The 23018-nt window shown below is 39.2% G+C and overlaps 2 non-coding genes across 2 annotated transcripts; both read right to left on the minus strand.

The window, feature by feature from the left end:
* Positions 1-4560: 4560 nt before the first annotated feature.
* On the minus strand, positions 4561-4668 carry LOC148564881 (small nucleolar RNA R71). The gene has a single exon (XR_015884957.1). It is a non-coding gene; the product is annotated as a small nucleolar RNA R71 (small nucleolar RNA).
* Positions 4669-19356: 14688 nt separating this feature from the next.
* Positions 19357-19464, minus strand: LOC148564882 (small nucleolar RNA R71). Its single transcript, XR_015884967.1, has one exon. It is a non-coding gene; the product is annotated as a small nucleolar RNA R71 (small nucleolar RNA).
* Positions 19465-23018: the final 3554 nt, after the last annotated feature.

A 23018-nucleotide genomic window follows, 5' to 3' on the forward strand; every position in this document is an offset into this window, starting at 1 on the left:
GTTAAAAGGTATAACTGGACATAAAACTAGAATAAGCAACAGCGTCCACCCAGTCCGGGAGAAGACCCTTTAATCTCTTTGCTGGATCAACCAATTTTTGGTCTAAAACCGCCAGATTCACTCTTAATGGTTCAGAACTGTTGGCCTGATTAATTAAAAACAAGATTAAAAAAAATTCAGCAATGCATCATGCTCTAATGATAACTAATGAATTCAAACACTTTAGGCATTAATGTTCATGATAAAATTGAACCTCGTCAACACTGTTAAATTACTCATGAGCTCCACCAACTTTATAATGAGTATGCCTAAATCTAAAGATACTTCATTTCTATCTACTTTCTACAAAATATTTTTCAAAAATAACAAATTTCCCCCTTTAAAGAAAAGAAGATATCAGTATCAGTCCCATGTGTGGTTCCGAAACTATTAGCACCAAGAAACCAAAAACAACACTTAGAACCATCTTCAACCAAAGATCCTAAAAATCCAATCTTTTAATTAGAAAACTACTCCAAAATACTCAAAATTGGTATCTAAATTCAAGCCACAGCACAAAACTTCATAGTAACTAAAACAAAAAAGTTGCAATAATTAAATTAAAATAGAAATGGGTAACTGTAAAAATGGCTTACTAATTGACTAGGTAAAAAAGTATTGTCTCCCCTGCTTCCAATCATAGTAAAACATAAGAGAAAAGAGATTACCTATTGTGTTAGATGGCAGCAGCAGGGGTTGGTAGCGACGGTGATGATGGCGGTGGTGGGTTGGTAGCGGCGGCAGCAAGGGAGAGACGAGAGAGGAATGGTAGCGACGGCAGCAACCAGCAAGGGAGAGACGATACTATGTTTGATGACGGTGAGCGACGGCGGCGAATAGTTCGACGGCGGCGAATAGTTCGACGACGGCGACTCTGACGGTGGCAGTGGTGGGTTAGTTACGGCGGCAGAAGGAGAGGGACGAGAGAGGATGTTGAAACGCGATTAGGGTTTTTGCGTTTTCAGTTTTCACATTTTCAGCAAACGAGAGAAGATTGAATTGAAGTTACTGATGTGAATAAACCAATTTTTATTTGGTTTAAAACTAAACTGAACCATAAAAACTGGTTTTTATAAAAAACTATGGTTTCAGTTCAATTTTTTATTTAAAAAAAATGGTTTATTTAAAACAGTTTCAATTCAGTTTCAGTTCAGTTCAGTCAAACCAGTTTTGTTGCACACCCCTAGTGACCTCCCTGGACTCAAAGTGGATTTTCTGGAGCTACAAGAGTCCAAATGGCGCGCTCTCAATTACGTTGGAAAGTAGACAACCAGGGCTTTCCAGCAATATATAATAGTCCATACTCTGCTCGAGTTTAGACGACGCAAATTGGCGTTCAATGCCAGCTCCCTGCCATATTCTAGAGTTAAACGCCAGAAACAGGTTGCAAAGCAGAGTTAAACGCCAGAAACAAGTTACAAACTGGCGTTTAACTCCAAGGAAGACCTCTACATGTGAAAGCTTCAATGCTCAGCCCAAGCACACACCAAGTGGGCCCGGAAGTGGATTTCTGCATCATTTATTTATTTCTGTAACCCTAGTAACTAGTTTAGTATAAATAGAACTTTTTACTATCGTGTTTAACATCTTTGGATTATCTTTTGGATCCTTTGATCACGTTTTGGGAGGTTGGCCACTCGGCCATGTCTACCCTATTTTCACTTAGGTATTTTCAACGGTAGAGTTTCTACACACCATAGATTAAGGTGTGGAGCTCTGCTGTTCCTCATGAATTAATGCAAAGTACTATTGTTTTTCTATTAAACTCAAGCCTATTTCTTCTCTAAGATATTCATTCTCACACAAGAACCTGATGAATGTGATGATTATGTGACGCTCATCACCATTCTCACCTATGAACGCGTGCCTGACAAACACTTCCGTGCTACATGGAAACAAGCCTGAATGTGTATCTTTTAGCCTCCTGATCTACGATCAGAGTCTTCGTGGTATAGGCTAGAATTATTGGCGGCCATTCTTGTGATCCGGAAAGTCTAAACCTTGTCTGTGGTATTCTGAGTAGGATCCGGGAAGGGATGGCTGTGACGAGCTTCAAACTCACGAGTGCTGGGCGTAGTGACAGACGCAAAAGGATTACTGAATCCTATTCCAGCAGGATCGAGAACCGACAGATGATTAGCCGTGCGGTGACAGCGCATCTTGGACCATTTTCACTGAGAGGACGGGAAGTAGCCATTGACAACGGTGATGCCCTACATACAGCTTACCATAGAAAGGAGTATGAAGGATTGGATGAAGACAGCAGGAAAGCAGAGGTTCAGGCGGAACAAAAGCATCTCTATACGATTATCTGAAATTCTCACCAATGAATTACATAATTATTTCTATCCTATTTTATATTTTAATTATATTTTAATTATCAATTCCCCATAACCATTTAAATCCGCCTGACTGAGATTTACAAGGTGACCATAGCTTGCTTCAAGCCTTACTCACGTAAGGTTTACTACTTGGACGACCCAGTGCACTTGCTGGTTAGTTGTGCGGAGTTGTGACAAAGAACTAAGATTATGGACGTGCGTATTATATTTTTAGCGCCGTTACCAAGGAATGAACGATCACGATTTTGCATACCAAGTTTTTGGCGCCGTTGCCAGGGATTGTTCGAGTTTGGACAACTGACGGTTCATCTTGTTGCTTAGATTAGGTAAATTTTATTTTAATTTTAAGCTTTTTGTTTTTATTATTTTTATTTTTATTTTCGAAAAATTTTCAAAAAAATTTTTTTTTCTATAAAATAAATAAATTATTCTACGGCTTCAGAATTTTTAAGAATGAATTCTAGAGTTTCATGAGATATGTTGAAGCCTGGCTGGCTGTAAAGCCATGTCTAAATTCTTTTGGACTGAGGCTTCTTCTTCACATGCTTGAACTATGTATGCTAAAGCTTGGCTGGTCATTGGCCATGTCTAGTGTTTTGGATCGGAGCTTTCACTGAAAGCTTGGCTGGCTAGTAAGCCATGTGTAATTCCTGGAACGGAGCTTTAGACTAACATTGCATGATTCTTGGAATTCTCATTAGAAATGTTGAAGTCCTTGTTTTTCTTTTTCCAATTAATTTTCGAAAAATCCAAAAAAAATTAATAAAAACATAAAAACCAAAAAAAAAAAATTTTGATGTTTCTTGTTTGAGTCTTGTGTCAATTTTTAAGTTTGGTGTCAATTTTGCACATTTTTAATTTTCACTAAAAATTTTCTAAAAATTCATGCATGGTGTTCATCATAATCTTCAAGTTGTTCTTGATGATTTCCCTTGTTTGATCTTTGCATTTTCATGTTTTGTATCTTTTCTTGTTTTCCATATGCATTTTCAATTTGTTAGTGTCTCAACATTAAAAATTTTTAAGTTTGGTGTCTTGCATATTTTTCTTTTCTTAAAAATTTTCAAAAATAAGTTCTTGGTGTTCATCTTGACATTCAAAGTGTTCTTGATGTTCATCTTGACATTCAAAGTGTTCTTGCATGCATTGTGTGTTTTGATTCATAATTTTCATGTTTTGCGTCTTTTTATTATTTTTCTCTTTCTTCATTAAAAATTCAAAAATTAAAAAAATATCTTTCCCTTATTCTCCCATAAATTTTCGAAAATTTGGTTTGATTTAGTCAAAAAGTTTTTAAATTTAATTGTTTCTTATGAGTCAAATCAAATTTTCATTTTAAAAATTATATCTTTATCAAATCTTTTTCATTTTTCTTTTATGATTTTCGAAAATTTCAAAATGATTTTCAAAAATCTTTTTCTTATTTTTATCTCATATTTTCGAAATTAATACTAACTATTAATATTTTGGTTCAAAAATTTCAAGTTGTTACTTGCCTATTAAGAAAGGTTCATTCTTTAAATTTTAAAATCCTATCTTTTAGTTTCTTGTTAGTCAAGTAATCAACTTTAATTTTCAAAAATCAATTCTTTTTAATTTCCTTTTTAAATCTTTTTTAAATTAAATTTCAATCATATCTTTTTCTATTTCAATCATATCTTTTTCAAAACCACCTAACTACTTTTCTCTCTCCTAATTTTCGAAAATCACTAACCTCTTTTTCAAAATTCCTTTTTAATTAACTAATTGTTTTAAATTATAACTTAGTTTAATTTTATTTTTTTTTCGAACTTTAACTTTAATTTTAAATTAAAAACAAAAATATTTTTATTTTATTCTTCCCCCTCTCATCTCCTTCTATTTATTTATTTATCTACTAACACCCCTCTTTCACTCAAAAATTCGAACCCACTCTTCTCCTCTGTGTTCGAATTTTTCTCTTCTCCTTCTTATATTCTTCTCTTCTTATACTTACATAAGGAATCTCTATACTGTGATATAGAGGATTCCATATTTTCTTTTGTGTTCTCTTCTTTTTCATAGGCTTATGCTTTTCCCATTTGCTGTAAGAGATAGAGCTAGAATATGGTTGGACTCTCAACCTAAAGACAACCTGAACTCTTGGGATAAGCTGGTCACGGCTTTCTTAGCCAAGTTCTTTCCTCCTCAAAAGCTTAGTAAGCTTAGAGTGAATGTTCAAACCTTCAAACAGAAAGAAGGTGAATCTCTCTATGAAGCTTGGGAGAGATACAAGCAACTGACCAAAAAGTGTCCTTCTGACATGCTTTCAGAATGGACCATCCTGGATATATTCTATGATGGTCTGTCTGAATTATCAAAGATGTCATTGAACCATTCTGCAGGTGGATCCATTCACCTAAAGAAAACGCTTGCAGAAGCTCAAGAACTTATTGACATGGTTGCAAATAACCAGTTTATGTACACTTCTGAAAGGAATCCTGTGAGTAATGGGACGCCTCAGAGGAAGGGAGTTCTTGAAATTGATACTTTGAATGCCATATTGGCTTAGAATAAAATATTGACTCAGCAAGTCAATATACTTATTGACATGGTTGCAAATAACCAGTTCATGTACACTTCTGAAAAGGAATCCTGTGAGTAATGGGACGCCTCAGAGGAAGGGAGTTCTTGAAATTGATACTATGAATGCCATATTGGCTCAGAATAAAATATTGACTCTGCAAGTCAATATGATTTCTCAGAGTCTGAATGGATTGCAAGCTGTATCCAACAGTACTAAAGAGGCATCTTCTGAAGAAGAAGCCTATGATCCTGAGAACCCTGCAATAGCAGAGGTGAATTACATGGGTGAACCTTATGGAAACACCGATAATCCCTCATAGAGAAATCATCCAAATTTCTCATGGAAGGATCAACAAAAGCCTCAACAAGGCTTTAATAATGGTGGAAGAAATAGGTTTAGCAATAGCAAGCCTTTTCCATCATCCACTCAGCAACAGACAGAAAATTCTGAGCAGAGTCCATCTAGCTTAGCAAATATAGTCTCTGATCTATCTAAGGCCACTCTAAGTTTTATGAATGAAACAAGGTCCTCCATTAGAAATTTGGAGGCACAAGTGGGCCAATTGAGTAAAAGGGTCACTGAAACTCCTCCTAGTACTCTCCCAAGCAATACAGAAGAGAATCCAAAAAGAGAGTGCAAGGCCATTACCTTACTTGGTGTGGCCGAACCCAGAGAGGAGGAGGAGGGCATGAATCCTAGTGAGGAAGACCTCCTAGCACGTTCACTGACCAATAAGGAGTTTCCCTTTGAGGAACCAAAGGAATCTGAGGCTCAGCTAGAGGCCATAGAGATTCCATTGAACCTCCTTTTACCATTCATGAGCTCTGATGACTATTCCTCTTCTGAAGAAGATGAAGACATTGTTCAAGGGCAAGTTGCTCAGTATTTAGGAGCAATCATGAAGCTGAATGCCAAGCTATTTGGTAATGAGACTTGGGAAGATGAACCTCCCTTGCTCACCAATGAACTGAATGCATTGGATAGGTAGAAATTACCTCAAAAGAAATAGGATCCTGGTAAATTCCTAATTCCCTGTAACATAGGCACCATGACCTTTGAGAAGGCTCTGTGTGACCTGGGGTCAGGAATAAACTTAATGCCACTCTCTGTAATGGAGAAACTAGGAATCTTTGAGGTACAGGCTGCCAAATTCTCATTAGAGATGGCAGATAAATCAATGAAACAGGCTTATGGATTAGTAGAGGACTTGCTAGTAAAGGTTGAAAGCCTTTACATCCCTGCTGATTTCATAATCCTAGACACTGGGAAGGATGAGGATGAATCCATCATCCTTGGAAGACCCTTCCTAGCCACAGCAAGAGCTGTGATTGATGTGGACAGAGGAGAGTTGGTCCTTCAACTGAATGAGGACTACCTTGTATTTAAAACTCAAGGTTCTCCTTCTGTAATCATGGAGAGGAAGCATGAAAAGCTTCTCTCACTGCAGAGTCAACCAAAACCCCCACAGTCAAACTCTAAGTTTGGTGTTGAACCCCCACATTCAAACTCTAAGTTTGGTGTTGGGAGGTCCCAACAATGCTCTGAATATCTGTGAGGCTCCATGAGAGCTCACTGTCAAGCTATTGACATTAAAGAAGCGCTTGTTGGGAGGCAACCCAATGTTATTTAACTATATTTAATTATTTTCCATTTCTATTTTATTTTTTTTAGGTTGATGATCATGTGAAGTCACAAAAATTACTGGAAAATCAAAAACAGAATGAAAAATAGCATTAAAAACAGCACACCCTGGAGGAAGAGCATTCTGGCGTTTAAACGCCAGAAACAAATATCTGTCTGGTGTTTAACGCCAGAAACAAGCATCAACCTGGCGTTAAACTCCAGAAACAGGCTACATTTGGGCGTTTAACGCCAAAACAGGCAGCAGTCTGGCGTTAAAGCCAGTATTGCATACAAAGGACGTTTTGCACGCCTAATTGGAGCAGGAATGCTAAGTCCTTGACCCCTTAGGATCTGTGGACCCACAGGATCCCCCACAGGATCTGTAGACCCCACAGGATCCCCACCTATCCTTCACCAATCACCTCTATACCTCTTCCCCAAATACCCTAAACCACTCACATCAATCCACCCTTCCCCATAAAACCTACCTACCTCCAAAATTCAAATTCATTTCCCACCCAAACCCAACCCCATGACCGAACCCTAAACCTCTCCCCACTCCTATATAAACCCCTCATTCCTTTTTCATTTTCACACAACACAACCCTCTCTTCTTTCCCTTGGCCGAATACACACCTCTCTCCATCTCCTCCATTTTTTCTTCTTCTTCTCCTTCTTCTTTTCTTCTTCTGCTCGAGGACGAGCAAACATTTTAAGTTTGGTGTGTTAAAAGCATTGCTTTTGTTTTTCCATAACCATTAATGGCACCTAAGGCCAAAGAAACCTCAAGAAAGAGGAAAGGGAAGGAAATTGCTTCCACCTCTGAGTCATGGGAGATGGAGAGATTCATCTCAAAGGTCCATCAAGACCACTTCTATGAAGTTGTGGCCAAGAAGAAAGTGATCCCTGAGGTTCCTTTCAAGCTCAAAAAGAATGAGTATCCGGAGATCCGACATGAGATCCGAAGAAGAGGTCGGGATCTTAATGGTTCAAGAGTTCTATGCAAACGCATGGATCACTAGGAACCATGATCAAAGTGTAAACCCGAATCCAAAGAATTGGCTTACAATGGTTCGGGGGAAATACTTAGATTTCAGTCCGAAAAATGTAAGGTTGGCGTTCAACTTGCCAATGATGCAAGAAAACGTACGCCCCTACACTAGAAGGGTCAACTTTGATCAAAGGTTGGACCAAGTCCTCATGGACATATGTGTGGAAGGAGCTCAATGGAAAGTTGACTCATGAGGCAAGCCGGTTCAATTGAGAAGATTGGACCTTAAGCCTGTAGCTAGAGGATGGTTGGAGTTCATTCAACGCTCAATCATTCCTACTAACAACCGGTCTGAAGTTACTATAGACCGGGCCATCATGATCCATAGTATCATGATTGGGGAGGAAGTGGAAGTTCATGAGATTATACCTCAAGAACTCTACAAGGTGGCTGACAAGTCCTCCACTTTGGCAAGGTTAGCCTTTCCTCACCTCATTTGTCACCTCTGCAATTCAGCTGGAGTTGACATAGAGGGAGACATCTTCATTGATGAGGATAAGCCCATCACTAAGAAAAGGATGGAGCAAACAAGAGATCATTGGCCTCAACAAGAGCATGAGGAAATTCCTCACCATGAAATCCCTGAGATGCCTCAAGGGATGCACTTCCCTCCACAAAACTATTGGGAGCAAATCAACACCTCCCTAGGAGAATTAAGTTCCAACATGGGATAACTAAGGGTGGAATACCAAGAGCACTCCATCATTCTTCATGAGATTAGAGAATATCAAAGAGCTATGAGGGAGGAGCAACAAAGACAAGGAAGAGACATAGAGGAGCTCAAGAGCACCATTGGTTCTTCAAGAAGAGGAAGACGCCACCCTCACTAAGGTGGACCCGTTCCTTAATCTCTTTGTCTATTTATTTTTCTCTGTTTTTCGTCTACTATGCTTTATGTTTATGTTTGTGTCTTATTATATGATCATTAGTGTCTAAGTGTCTATGTCTTAAAGCTATGAATGTCCTATGAATCCATCACCTCTCTTAAATGAAAAATGTTCTAAAAACAAAAGAACAAGAAGTACATGGTTTCGAATTCATCCTTGAAATTAGTTTAATTATTTTGATGTGGTGACAATACTTTTTGTTTTCTGAATGAATGCTTGAACAGTGCATATGTCTTTTGAATTTGTTGTTTATGAATGTTAAAATTGTTGGCTCTTGAAAGGATGATGAAAAAGGAGAAATGTTATTTGATAATCTGAAAAATCATAAAATTGATTCTTGAAGCAAGAAAAAGCAGTGAATACAAAAGGTTGCGAAAAAAAAGAGAAAAGAAAAATGGCGAAAAAAAAGGGAAAGAAAAAGAAAAAGCAAGCAGAAAAAGCCAAAAGCTCTTTAAACCAAAAGGCAAGAGAAAAAAGCCAATAGCCCTTAAAACCAAAAGGAAAGCGTAAAAAGGATCCAAGGCTTTGAGCATTAATGGATAGGAGGGCCTAAAGGAATAAAATCCTAGCCTAAGCGGCTAAACCAAGCTGTCCCTAACCATGTGCTTGTGGCGTGAAGATGTCAAGCCAAAAGTTTGAGACTGAGCGGTTAAAGTCAATGTCCAAAGCAAAAAAAAAAAAGAGTGTGCTTAAGAACCCTAGACACCTCTAATTGGGGACTTTAGCAAAGTTGAGTCACAATCTGAAAAGGTTCACCCAGTTATGTGTTTGTGGCATGTATGTATCCGGTGGTAATACTGGAAAACAAAGTGCTTAGGGCCACGACCAAGACTCATCAAGTAGCTGTGTTCAAGAATCAACATACTAAACTAGGAGAATCAATAACACTATCTAAATTCTAAGTTCCTATAGATGCCAATCATTCTGAACTTCAATGGATAAAGTGAGATGCCAAAACTATTCAAGAGGCAAAAAGCTACTAGTCCCGCTCATCTGATTGGAGCTAAGTTTCATTGATATTTTGGAATTTATAGTATATTCTCTTCTTTTTATCCTATTTGATTTTCAGTTGCTTGGGGACAAGCAACAATTTAAGTTTGGTGTTGTGATGAGCGGATAATTTATACGCTTTTTGGCATTGGTTTTACATAGTTTTTAGTATGATTTAGTTAGTTTTTAATATATTTTTATTAGTATTTAATTAAAAATCACATTTCTAGACTTTACTATGAGTTTGTGTATTTTTTTTGTGATTTCAGGTATTTTCTGGCTGAAATTGAGGGACTTGAGCAAAAATCAGATTCAGCGGCTGAAGAAGGACTGTAGATGCTGTTGGATTCTGACCTCCCTAGACTCAAAGTAGATTTTCTGGAGCTACAGGAGTCAAAATGGCGCGCTCTCAATTGCGTTGGAAAGTAGACATCCAGGGCTTTCCAAAAATATATAATAGTCTATACTTTGCCCGAGTTTAGACGACGCAAACTGGCGTTCAACACCAGCTCCCTGCCCTATTCTAGAGTTAAACGCCAGAAACAGGTTGCAAAGCAAAGTTAAACGCCAGAAACAATTTACAAACTGGCGTTTAACTCCAAGGAAGACCTCTACATGTGAAAGCTTCAATGCTCAGCCCAAGCACACACCAAGTGGGCCCGGAAGTGGATTTCTGCATCATTTATTTATTTCTGTAACCCTAGTAACTAGTTTAGTATAAATAGAACTTTTTACTATCGTGTTAAACATCTTTGGATTATCTTTTGGATCCTTTGATCACGTTTTGGGAGGCTGGCCACTCGGCCATGTCTACCCTATTTTCACTTATGTATTTTCAACGATAGAGTTTCTACACACCATAGATTAAGGTGTGGAGCTCTGCTGTTCCTCATGAATTAATGCAAAGTACTATTGTTTTTCTATTAAACTCAAGCCTATTTCTTCTCTAAGATATTTATTCGCACACAAGAACCTGATGAATGTGATGATTATGTGACGCTCATCACCATTCTCACCCATGAACGCGTGCCTGACAAACACTTCCGTTCTACATGGAAACAAGCCTGAATGTGTATCTCTTAGTCTCCTGATCTACGATCAGAGTCTTCGTGGTATAGGCTAGAATTATTGGCGGCCATTCTTGAGATCCAGAAAGTCTAAACCTTGTCTGTGGTATTCCGAGTAGGATCCGGGAAGGGATGGCTGTGACGAGCTTCAAACTCGCGAGTGCTGGGCGTAGTGATAGACGCAAAAGGATTACTGAATCCTATTCCAGCAGGATCGAGAACCGACAGATGATTAGCCGTGCGGTGACAGCACATCTTGGACCATTTTCACTGAGAGGACGGGAAGTAGCCATTGACAACGGTGATGCCCTACATACAGCTTGCCATAGAAAGGAGTATGAAGGATTGGATGAAGACAGCAGGAAAGCAGAGGTTCAGGAGAAACAAAAGCATCTCTATACGCTTATCTGAAATTCTCACCAATGAATTACATAAGTATTTCTATCCTATTTTATATTTTAATTATATTTTAATTATCAATTCAACATAACCATTTGAATCCGCCTGACTGAGATTTACAAGGTGACCATAGCTTGCTTCAAGCCGACAATCTCCGTGGGATCGACCCTTACTCACGTAAGGTTTATTACTTGGACGGCCCAGTGCACTTGCTGGTTAGTTGTGCGGAGTTGTGACAAAGAACTAAGATTATGGACATGTGTATTAAGTTTTTAGCGCCGTTACCAAGGAATGAACGATCACGATTTTGCATACCAATTACACAAGTAGCTCAACTTTGTTTGTGCATAACAGTCATAGTCCTCTCTTGCTAAAGTTCTGGCATCATAAAGATGTTTGAACTCAGCTAGGCTCCCCATTTAAAGTTTTTGGTGCTCCAGAATCATTCCTATGCTGCCTTGTATCTCTCCCCAGTTAATCTGGTCCTGCTGCTCCTTGAGATTCTCAAAACTCCCTTGGAGTTGTTGGATGTTCTGGTTGACTTGGTTCCATTGTTGTTGCTGAGTCTCCTTGAATTAGTTAACATCCTCCCTCAGGTGGTGTAGGTCTTCCTTCATTTGGTGTACTTCTCCTTGCAGTTGTTCCCAATTGAATCCTTCAAAAAATTGTTGGTATTGGTACTGTGGTGGTGGTTGAAGTGCTAGAAAGTGTGGTTGCTCTTCTGCCTCTTGTTGTTGTTGTTGTTGTTGTGGCTCATGAGCATGAGCTCTTTGTTTTCTGTGAAGTGGGTGAATAGCCACCACTTTGGCCATCTTCTTGGCAGTTATGAATTTGTCTTGCTTCACTAGCACCTCGTCAATGATCTTTTCAACTTTAGCTTCATCACATAACCTCTGTATGATACTGGGGAATGCCAACCTTGTGTTGTCACTAGTGCTTTTCAGTACTTTGTTAATGTTGTTGGCAATCATCTCCCCCACATTGACATTCTCACCTTTCATGATGCTGTATATGAGCACAGCTCTCCTTGGTCACCTCTGAAGTGTTGGATGTGGGGATTAGGGACTTCCTCACAAATTCCAGCCACCCTCTAGCTTGGGGACTCAGATCCCTTCTTCTCAATTGGTTGGGTATCCCATCCTTGTCCTTTATCCATTGCACATGCAGCACGCAAATTTCGTTCAGAATTTCATCAAACCCAGGGTCTTGCTGCTTCATTCTTTCTTCATAGCTCTAGGTGGAGCTTGTCCTCTTCACCATTAGCATCCTTCTTATGCTGGAGGGACTATAGTCAATGGACTTCCCCCTCACATAGCTAATGTAGCCATAGGGTTGTCCTGGCTGAGGCACAGTGTTGGCGTAAAACTCCCTCACCAAGCTCTCTACTACCTTCTTTGGTGGGTTGCATAGGAGTGCCCAGCCCCTATTGTTGATCTCAATGTTGATCTCAAGATGCTCGTTCCTCCCTAATTGGAATCCAACCTCTGGAATGATTTTTCTCTCACTCACCCAACCATAGAATTGATTTTGGTTGAATGCAGGGAGGAACTTGTATTCATTAAAAGATGAGCTTGAAGATCCAGAAGTTGGTTCCTTGGTTTTTCTTTTCTTGGAGGCTGAGCTTTTTGGTGGTGCCATTAGGTTGAGAGGGTGTTTTTGAGGTTAAAAAAAAATTTGGGGGAGGTTGCAAGAGAGGCAAGCAAAACAAGGTTTTTGATGCCAGGGCATTTTGGCCAGTTTCACTGACCTTTTCTTTACTGTTTTAAGGTAGTTTCATGCATTTTCTTAGGAAATAAGCAAGTTTTGGGTAGAATTTCACTTACATCTTGATTCAAGCAAACATTGTGAATTTTATATGATTTCATGAGAATTATGCATGAATTTAATGACAAATTGGATGATGCATGACTCATAACTTGGATTAGAGTTTTGATGCACTTTATTTGCTTGATTTCAGGATAAAGGAAGCAAGGAAAAGCCACGTTAGTAGCCACGTTAGTCTAACTAACGTGACCACTAACGTGGAATGGGAGCTAGCTTGCAACGTTAATGAGAAAAGTAATCGCCAATAACGTCTTTGAAGCCATCATAGCCCACGTTAATTACCACATTAACTACATTAACATGGTAGTTAACGTGGAAGAAAAGGAAGCTCCAAGCGTTAGTGGTAAAAGTAAGTGCCACTAACGCTCCAAAAGGGCAATTGGCCACGTTAAGAGTCACGTTAACTCAGTTAACGTGAACTCTAACGTGGAAGAGGAAGATAATGCCAATGTTACTGACACTCACCTTTGTCACTAATATTGGACTAAGCCCATATTGGCTACATTAAGAGCCATGTTAACTTGGTTAACATGAACTCTAACGTGGAAGGAGCAAGGAATCACCAACGTTAGTGACACTCACTTTTGTCACTAACGTTGGACTAAGCCACTATGAGCCACGTTAGTTACCACGTTAAGTGCATTAACGTGGAAGCTAACATGGAGGAAAGAATTGATGAGCCAACGTTAGTGACACTCAACTTTGTCACTAACGTTGGGGATGGCAATCACCACCACGTTAGTGGCCATGTTAAGACAATTAACGTGGGACACTAACGTGAGAAGGGGCGTTTGGAGCGTTAGTGACAAAGGTAAGTGTCACTAATGCTCTCGAGGCTAAGGCATGCCCACGTTAAGAGCCACGTTAGTTATACTAACGTGGACTCTAACTTGAGAAAAATGGGCTAAGGGCAACGTTATTGGCAAAGGTAAATGCCAATGACGCTCGCGATGGACCAAGAGGCAACATTAGTGGTCACGTTAGTGCCACTAACGTTGAAGTTAACGTAACTCATCTTGAGCTAGGGACGTTAGTGCAAAAGGTGATCGTCACTAACGTTCTCAAACCCATATTTTCACTTAACGTTAAGGCCACTAACGTCCTAGCCAAAGTCCATGCCTACTTCACACTTTCTCTGCAAGTAAAGCTGAGCCCACTGAAGATTCCAAACTGCTTCAACCTTAAGATCCAAAGGCCCATATCCAAGACTTGAAGAGCCAACTGGAAGATAGAAGAGTAGTATATATAGGAGTAGTTTTGAACTAGAGAGGAGCTTTTGGATTGAGAGGACTACTCTCTGTATAATTTTACTTTCTCTGCAACTTCTAGTTTTACTTTCAGAATGCATTCTCCATCTTTATTTTCCATTCCCAGAGCCATGAACAACTAAACCCCTTTCATTGGGTTAGGGAGCTCTGTTGTAATTTGATGGGTTAATAATAGTTTTCATTATTCTTCTTCTTTCTTTTCTCTTGATTTTACTAGAAAGCTTTCAATCTTCATCCAATTGGGTAGTTGTCTTGGAAAAGAAGCTATTCATACTTGGATCTCTTCGGAACCTTGGAAGAGGAATGAAGGGATCATGCTAGAAATGCTTTCTCATGTTGGACCAAATTGGGGGTTGGGTGGATATGGTGACATATAATTCTCCCAATACTTTGATTTAGAAATACATGTGGTATAATTGTGAGTTTTTACTTGACAACAATTCGGTATACTTGCCGAGGGAAATTGTTGAGAGACAAGTTTTCGTGCATCAGTTTTGCTCCAACACCAAACTTAGGACTTGATTGTCCCAATCAAGGGAAAGGGAAAAGAAGTATGGGAAGAGAGGTAGTGGAAGGCAAAAAGAGGAAGGAAGAAGAAAGGTGTTTGGATTCTTTTTCATGTGTGATCAGGGGTTTGAAGTGGGAGAAGAGTTGGGAAGGTGAGGCTTTTATAAGGGGTGAAGGGTGTGATTTGAATGGTGGGAAATAAAAAGGATTCAATGTTTTCCCACTTGGGGAGTGGCGCCTAGCGTGGGAAGAGGCGCCAACCCTTTTTTCAATGTGCCTTCTGCATGTGTTGAGTTCCAAAGTGTAAGTACACTTTGACTTCCTTGCTTTAAAAGTGATTCTCTATGTGGGTCCCATATTTTCTCCTGAAAATGAAACTGAAACCTGTTAATAATGACAAAAGAATCCTTCACATTCCTTCTTATTACGGGTAAGTGGGATTGCAACTGATGGGTGTCCCTTGGGACACCAAACTTAATCCTATTGAATCTTAATAAATTGGTTTTTATCATTGTGTATTTAATGTGTTCATAAGGATGGAGTAACTCCACTCTTTTCATTTTCTTTTGTTTCTAACCTCCTTTGATCTCATTAAACCATGTTCATGCTTTTGCCAAAATATTAAGTGCTTTCAGATTGAGTAGAGTTGGGCTTGCTAGGTGATCCTTGTATGGTGGTGGCCACACCAAACTTAATCTCTGGGCTTACTCTTAAAAATCAAGTTATCTAAATGATTGTAAGCCTAGATTAAGTGGGTGATTGGTCACACCAAAATTAGCCTTTTAGCTACTTCTCAGCCCATTTACTCCTCATTAGTAATCATTCATCAAGTTGCGATTCCGGAATAAAAGAGACAAAAAGAATGTAAGGGTATCCTAATTACCAAAGATGATATTTAAACTTCCTATCCTACCACTTGCAATCTAGTTCTAAATGGTAATGCAATACAAGTGTGAAACTGAAATTTAAACTATCTAAAGCAATGAACTTTAAACTCCTTCTAAGAAAAACAATAAATCAAAAAGATAAAGTGTTGGGGTGCCTCCTGATGAGCGGATAATTTATACGCTTTTTGGCATTGTTTTTAGTATGTTTTTAGTATGTTTTAGTTAGTTTTTATTATGTTTTTATTAGTTTTTATTTAAAAATCACATTTGTAGACTTTACTATGAGTTTGTGTGTTTTTCTGTGATTTCAGGTATTTTCTGGCTGAAATTGAGGGACCTAAGCAAAAATCTGATTCAGAGGCTGAAAAAGGACTGCAGATGCTGTTGGATTCTGACCTCCCTGCACTCAAAGTAGATTTTCTGGAGCTACAGAAACCCAATTGGCGCGCTCTTAATTGCGTTGGAAAGTAGACATCCTGGGCTTTCCAGCAATATATAATAGTTCATACTTTGCCTGAGATTTGATGGCCCAAACAGGCGTTCCACGTCAGCTCAAGAATTCTGGCGTTTAACTCCAAAACTGGCACAAAAGCTGGAGTTAAACGCCCAAACTGGCACAAAAGCTGGCGTTTAACTCCAAAAAAAGTCTCTACACATGGAAGCTTCAATGCTTAGCCCAAGCACATACCAAGTGGGCCCGGAAGAAGATTTCTGCATTAATTACTGATTTCTGTAAACCCTAGGCTACTAGTTATCTATAAATAGGACTTTTTACTATTGTATTTTCATCTATGATCTTTGAGAAGTCTTATGCTATCTTAGACATGTTTGAATGGCCATCCTAGACCTTATTCTTATGTATTACAACGGTAGAGTTTCTACACACCATAGATTAAGGTGTGGAGCTCTGCTGTTCTTCATGAATTAATACAAAGTACTACTGTTTTTCTATTCAATTCACGCCTACTTCTTCTCTAAGATATTCATTCGTTCTTAAACTTGATGAATGTGATGATCCGTGACACTCATCATCATTCTCACCTATGAACATGTGCCTGACAACCACCTCTGTTCTACTAGCAATGGCTTGAATGTGTATCTCTTGGGTTTCTAATCTCAGATTGGAACCTTCGTGGTATAGGCTAGAATTATTGGCGGCCATTCCTGAGATCCAGAACGTCTAAACTTTGTCTGTGGTATTCTGAGTAGGATCTGGGAAGGGATGACTGTGACAAGCTTCAAACTCGCGATTATTGGGCGTGTGACAGACGCAAAAGGATCAATGGATCCTATTCCAACATGATCGAGAACCGACAAATGATTAGCTGTGCGGTGACAGTGCATTTGGAACGTTTTCACTTTGAGGACGGGAAGTAGCCATTGACAACGGTGATGCCCAACATAAAGCTTGCCATGGAAAGGAGTATGAATGATTGGAAGAAGGCAATAGGAAAGCAGAGGTTCAGGAGGAACAAAGCATCTTCATACGCTTATCTGAAATTCCAACAAAAAAATTACATAAGTATCTCTATCTTTATTTTATGTTTTATTCATCTTTTAATTATCAATCCTCCATCACCATTTGAATCTGCCTGACTGAGATTTACAAGATGACCATAGCTTGCTTCAAGCCGACAATCTCCGTAGGATCGACCCTTACTCACGTAAGGTATTACTTGGACGACCCAGTGCACTTGCTGGTTAGTTGTGCGGAATTGTGACAAAGTGTGATTCACGTTTAAGAGCTCCAAGTCCTTTGGCGCCATTGTTAATGATCACAATTTCGTGCACCAAGTTTTTGGCGCCGTTGCCGGGGATTGTTCGAGTTTGGACAACTGACGGTTCATCTTGTTGCTTAGATTAGGTACTTTTCAGAATTTTTAAGAACGGATTCTAGAGTTTCAAGGTGATGTTCTTATCATCACAAAAGCTGATTGATTCTCATCAATTTAGCTGCTGAATGTAATGTCCTGCTGAAGCTTGGCCAAACATGTCTAATCTTTTTAGACTGAAGCTTTAGACTAACATTGCACGATTCCTAGAATTCTTATTAAAAGTTTTGATTCTCTTTATTTTCTTTTCCATATAAGTTTCGAAAATCACAAAAAAATTTATAAAACCATAATAAAAAATATTTTATGTTTCTTGTTTGAGTCTAGTATCAATTTTTAAGTTTGGTGTCAATTGTATGACTTTCTTCTTCTTGCATTTTTTGAATTTATACATATTGTTCTTCATTGATCTTCAAGTTGTTCTTGATGATTTCAGTGCTCTGATCTTTAAATTCTCCTGTTTTGTGTGTTTTGTTATTTTTCTTATGCATTCTCAATTTGTTAAAGCCTCTAATACAAAATTTCTAAGTTTGGTGTCTTGCATGCATTGTTCAATTGATCTTAGTTGCATTTTTTGTTATTTCTCATCATTAAAAAAATTCAAAAATATTTTCAAAATTGTGTCTTTTCAAGTCAATAATATAGAGAATTGAAGATTCAGAACATTCAGCAGAGGAATCAAACAGAAAAAGCTGGGCATTCAAAACGCCCAGTGAAGAAGGAAAACAGGCGTTTAAACGCCAGCCAGGGTACCTGGCTGGGCGTTTAACGCGCAAAAAGGTAGGATTTTGGGCGTTAAACGCCAGAATGGATGCCATTCTGGGCGTTTAACACCAGGAAGGACATTAGAGGGAAGATTTTGTTTTTAATTCAAATTTTTTCAAATCTTCATAATTTTTCAAAATCAAATCCTTTTCAAATAATATCTTTTCAATCATATCTCTTCAAAATCAATTTCTTTCCATTTTTTTATTATTACTATTTTCGAAAATCCTTGCTAAAATTAATGATTTACTTCAAAATTTTCAAGTTGTTACTTGCCTATTAAGAAAAGATCAAATTTTAAATTTTAAGAATCATATCTTCTAAATTCTTGTTAGTCAAGTCATCAACTTTAATTTTAAAACTTTTCTTTTTTTTAAAAATTGATTTTCAATCATATCTTCTCAATCATATCTTCTCAATCACATCTTTTTCAAAATTAACTCTCAATCATATCTTTTTGATTTCAAATTTCAAAATCTTTTTCAAAAATCACTTAATTTCTTTCCCAATTTTAGTTTTCGAAAATCATCAATAAATTTTTCAAAATTTCTTTTAATTATTTCAAAATCTTTTACTTTATTTTCGAAAATTCTTTCCCTCTTCTCACATCCTTCTATTTAAAGGACTAACACTCTTCCTCAAGGTGCAATTCGAACTCCCTCCTTCTTTATATGTTCGAATTCTCTTCTATATACCTCCTCCTTCTATTCTTCTTTTCCTCTGACACCTCAAGGAATCTCTATACTGTGACATAGAGGATTCCCTACTTTCTTATTCTCTTCTCTTTCATATGAGCAGGAACAAAGATAAAGGCATACTTGTTCAAGCTAATCCTGAACCTGAAAGGACCTTGAAGAGAAAGCTAAGAGAAGCTAAAGAACAATTCTCTTTAGAGGGCCTAACAGAGCTTTTCAAGGAAGAAGAAACCATGGCAGCCGAAAACAACAATGCCAACAATGCAAGGAAGGTGCTTGGTGACTTTACTGCACCTACTCCTGAGTTCTATGGGAGAAGCATCTCAATCCCTGCCATTGGGGCAAACAACTTTGAGCTTAAGCCTCAATTAGTTTCTCTAATGCAACAGAATTGCAAGTTTCATGGACTTCCATTGGAAGATCCTCATCAGTTCTTAGCTGAATTCTTGCAAATCTGTGACACTGTCAAGACTAATGGGGTTGACCCTGAAGTCTACAGACTTATGCTTTTTCCTTTTGTTGTAAGAGACAAAGCTAGGACATGGTTGGATTCGCAACCCAAAGAAAGCCTGAACTCTTGGGAAAAGCTAGTCAATTCCTTCTTGGCAAAGTTTTTTCCACCTCAAAAATTGAGCAAGCTTAGAGTGGAAGTCCAAACCTTCAGACAAAAGGAAGGAGAATCCCTCTATGAAGCTTGGGAAAGATACAAGCAATTGATCAGAAGATGTCCTTCTGACATGCTTTCTGAATGGAGCATCATAGGTATTTTCTATGATGGTCTGTCTGAACTATCCAAGATGTCATTGGATAGCTCTGCTGGAGGATCTCTTCATCCGAAGAAGACGCCTGCAGAAGCTCAGGAACTCATTGAAATGGTTGCAAATAACCAATTCATGTACACTTCTGAAAGGAATCCTGTGAATAATGTGATAGATCAGAAGAAAGGAGTTCTTGAGATTGATACTCTGAATGCCATATTGGCTCAGAATAAAATATTGACCCAACAAGTCAATATGATTTTTCAAAGTCTGTCTGGAATGCAAGCAGCAACAGGCAGTACTAAAGAAGCTTCCTCTGAAGTAGAAGCTTATGATCCTGAGAACCCAGCAATGGAAGATGTGAATTACATGGGAGAACCCTATGGAAACACCTATAATCCTTCATGGAGAAATCATCCAAATCTCTCATGGAAGAATCAACAGAGACCTCAGCAAGGTTTCAACAATAGTAATGGTAAAAGAAACAGGTTTAGCAATAGCAAGCCTTTTCCATCATCTTCTCAGCAACAGACAGAGGATTCTAAGCAGAGCCACTCTGACTTAGCAACTATAGTCTTTGATGTAATTAAAACCACTCAAAGTTTCATGACTGAAACAAGGTCCTCCATTAGAAATTTGGAGGCACAAGTGGGTCAGCTGAGTAAGAAAATTACTGAACTCCCTCCTAGTATTCTCCCAAGCAATAAAGAAGAGAATCCAAAGAGAGAGTGCAAGGCCATAAACACGTCTTACATGGCCGAACCTGGAGAGGAGGAAGAAGCAGTGATCTTTACTGAGGAAGACCTCAATGGACGTCCACTGGCCTCCATGGAATTCCCTCATGAGGAACCATGGGAATTTAAGGCTCACACAGAAACCATAGAGATTCCATTGAATTTACTCCTGCCATTCATGAGCTCTGATGAGTATTCTTCCTCTGAAGAGGATGAAGATGTTACTGAAGAGCAAGTTGCTAAGTACCTTGGAGCAATCATGAAGCTAAACACCAAGTTATTTGGTAATGAGACTTGAGAGAATGAACCTCCATTGCTCACTAAAGAATTGGATGACTTGATTAGGCAGAAATTACCTCTGAAGAGACAAGATCCTGGGAAGTTCTCAATACCTTGTACCATAGGCACCATGACCTTTGAGAAGGCTCTGTGTGACCTAGGGTCAAGTATAAACCTCATGCCTCTCTCTATAATGGAGAAGCTAGGGATCATTGAGGTACAAGATGCAAGAATCTCACTAGAGATGGCAGATAATTCAAAGAAACAGGCTTATGGACTTGTAGAGGATTTCTTGGTAAAGGTTGAAGGCCACTACATCCCTGCTGATTTCATAATCCTAGAGACTGGAAAGTGTATGGATGAATCCATCATCCTTGGCAGACCCTTCCTAGCCATAGCAAAAGTTGTAATTGATGTTGACAGAGGAAAATTGATCATTCAAGTGAATGAAGACTCCCTTGTGTTTAAAGCTCAAGGATATCCCTCTGTAACCATGGAGAGGAAGCATGAAGAGCTTCTCTCAATACAGAGACAAACAGAGCCCCCACAGTCAAACTCTAAGTTTGGTGTTTGGAGGCCACAACCAAACTTTAAGTTTGGTGTTGAACCCCCACATTCAAACTCTAAAGTTTGGTATTGGGAGGTTCCAACATTGCTCTAAACATCTGTGAGGCTCCATGAGAGCCCACTGTCAAGCTATTGACATTAAAGAAGCGCTTGTTGGGAGGCAACCCAATCTTTAATTATCTATGTTAAATTTCTATTTTCTTTTGTTATTATATGTTTTCTGTAGGTTGATGATCATGTGAAGTCACAAAAAAACAATTGAAAAAGCAAAAACAGAAGTAAAAATAGTATTAAAAATAGAACACCCTGGAGGAGAAACTTACTGGCGTTTAAACGCTAGTAAGGGTAGCAGAATGGGCGTTAAACACCCAGTCTGGCACCATTCTGGGTGTTTAACGCCAGAAATGGGCAGCAGACTGGCGTTTAACGCCAGGAATGGGCAAGAAACTGGCGTTAAACGCCAGAAATGGGCAGCAGCTTGGCGTTTAACGCCAGGATTGGCAGAAAGGGGCATTTTTGCACGCCACTTGGTGCAGGGATGAGATATCCTTGACATCTCAGGATCTGTGGACCCCACAAGATCCCCAGCTACCCCATCTCTCTCTCTCTTCTTCATCCATTCACCAATTACCTCAATACCTCTTCCCCAAAAATCCCTCACCTATCAAATCCCACCATTCTCTTCACCACTCATATCCATCCTTCATAAAACCCCACCTACCTTACCATTCAAATTCAAACCACTTTCCCACCGAAACCCACCCATAATGGCCGAACCTTACCCCCTCTGCACTCCTATATAAACCCATCTTCACTCCTTCATTTTCACACAACATACACACTACTTCTCCCCCTTGGCTGAAATACTAAGCCCCCTCCATCTTCTCTATTTCTTCTTCTTCTACTCTCTTCTTTCTTCTTTTGCTCGAGGACGAGCAAACCTTCTAATTTTGGTGTGGTAAAAGCGTTGCTTTTTGTTTGTCCATAACCATTTATGGCACCTAGGGCCGGAGAAACCTCTAGAAAGAGGAAAGGGAAGGCAAAAGCTTCCACCTCCGAGTCATGGGAGATGGAGAGATTTATCTCAAGGGTGCACCAAGACCACTTCTATGAAGTTGTGGCCAAGAAGAAGGTGATCCCCAAGGTCCCTTTCAAACTCAAAAAGGGTGAACATCCGGAGATCCGACATGAGATTCGAAGAAGAGGTTGGGAAGTTCTCACCAACCCCATTCAACAAGTCAGAATCTTAATGGTTCAAGAGTTCTATGACAATGCATGGATCACCAAGAACCATGATCAAAGTGTGAACCCGGACCCAAAGAATTGGCTTACAATGGTTCGGGGGAAATGCTTAGATTTTATTTCGGAGAATGTAAGGTTGGCATTCAACTTGCCCATGATGCAAGGAGATGCACACCCCTACACTAGAAGGGTTAACTTTGATCAAAGGTTGGACCAAGTCCTTATAGACATCTGTGAAGAGGGCGTTCAATGGAAGAGAGATTCAAGAGGGAAGCCGGTTCAACTAAGAAGGCATGACCTCAAGCCCGTGGCTAGGGGATGGTTGGAGTTCATTCAACGCTCAATCATTCTCACTAGCAACCGGTCTGAAGTTACTATAGACCGGGCTATCATGATCCATAGCATCATGATTGGAGAGGAAGTAGAAGTTCATGAGGTTATCTCCCAAGAACTCTACAAGGTGGCGGACAAGTCCTCCACTTTGGCAAGGTTAGCCTTCCCTCATCTCATTTGTCACCTTTGCAATTCGGCTGGAATTGACATAGAGGAAGACATCCTCATTGATGAGGATAAGCCCATCACTAAGAAAAGGATGGAGCAAACAAGAGACCCCACTCATGGACATGAGGAAATTCCTCATCATGAAATCCCTGAGATGCCTCAAGGGATGCATTTTCCTCCACAAAACTATTGGGAGCAAATCAACACCTCCCTAGG

This window comes from Arachis ipaensis, chromosome B5 (assembly GCF_059453495.1).
Source record: "Arachis ipaensis isolate K30076 ecotype BB chromosome B5, ASM5945349v1, whole genome shotgun sequence".
In the NCBI taxonomy this organism is placed as follows: Eukaryota; Viridiplantae; Streptophyta; class Magnoliopsida; order Fabales; family Fabaceae; genus Arachis; species Arachis ipaensis.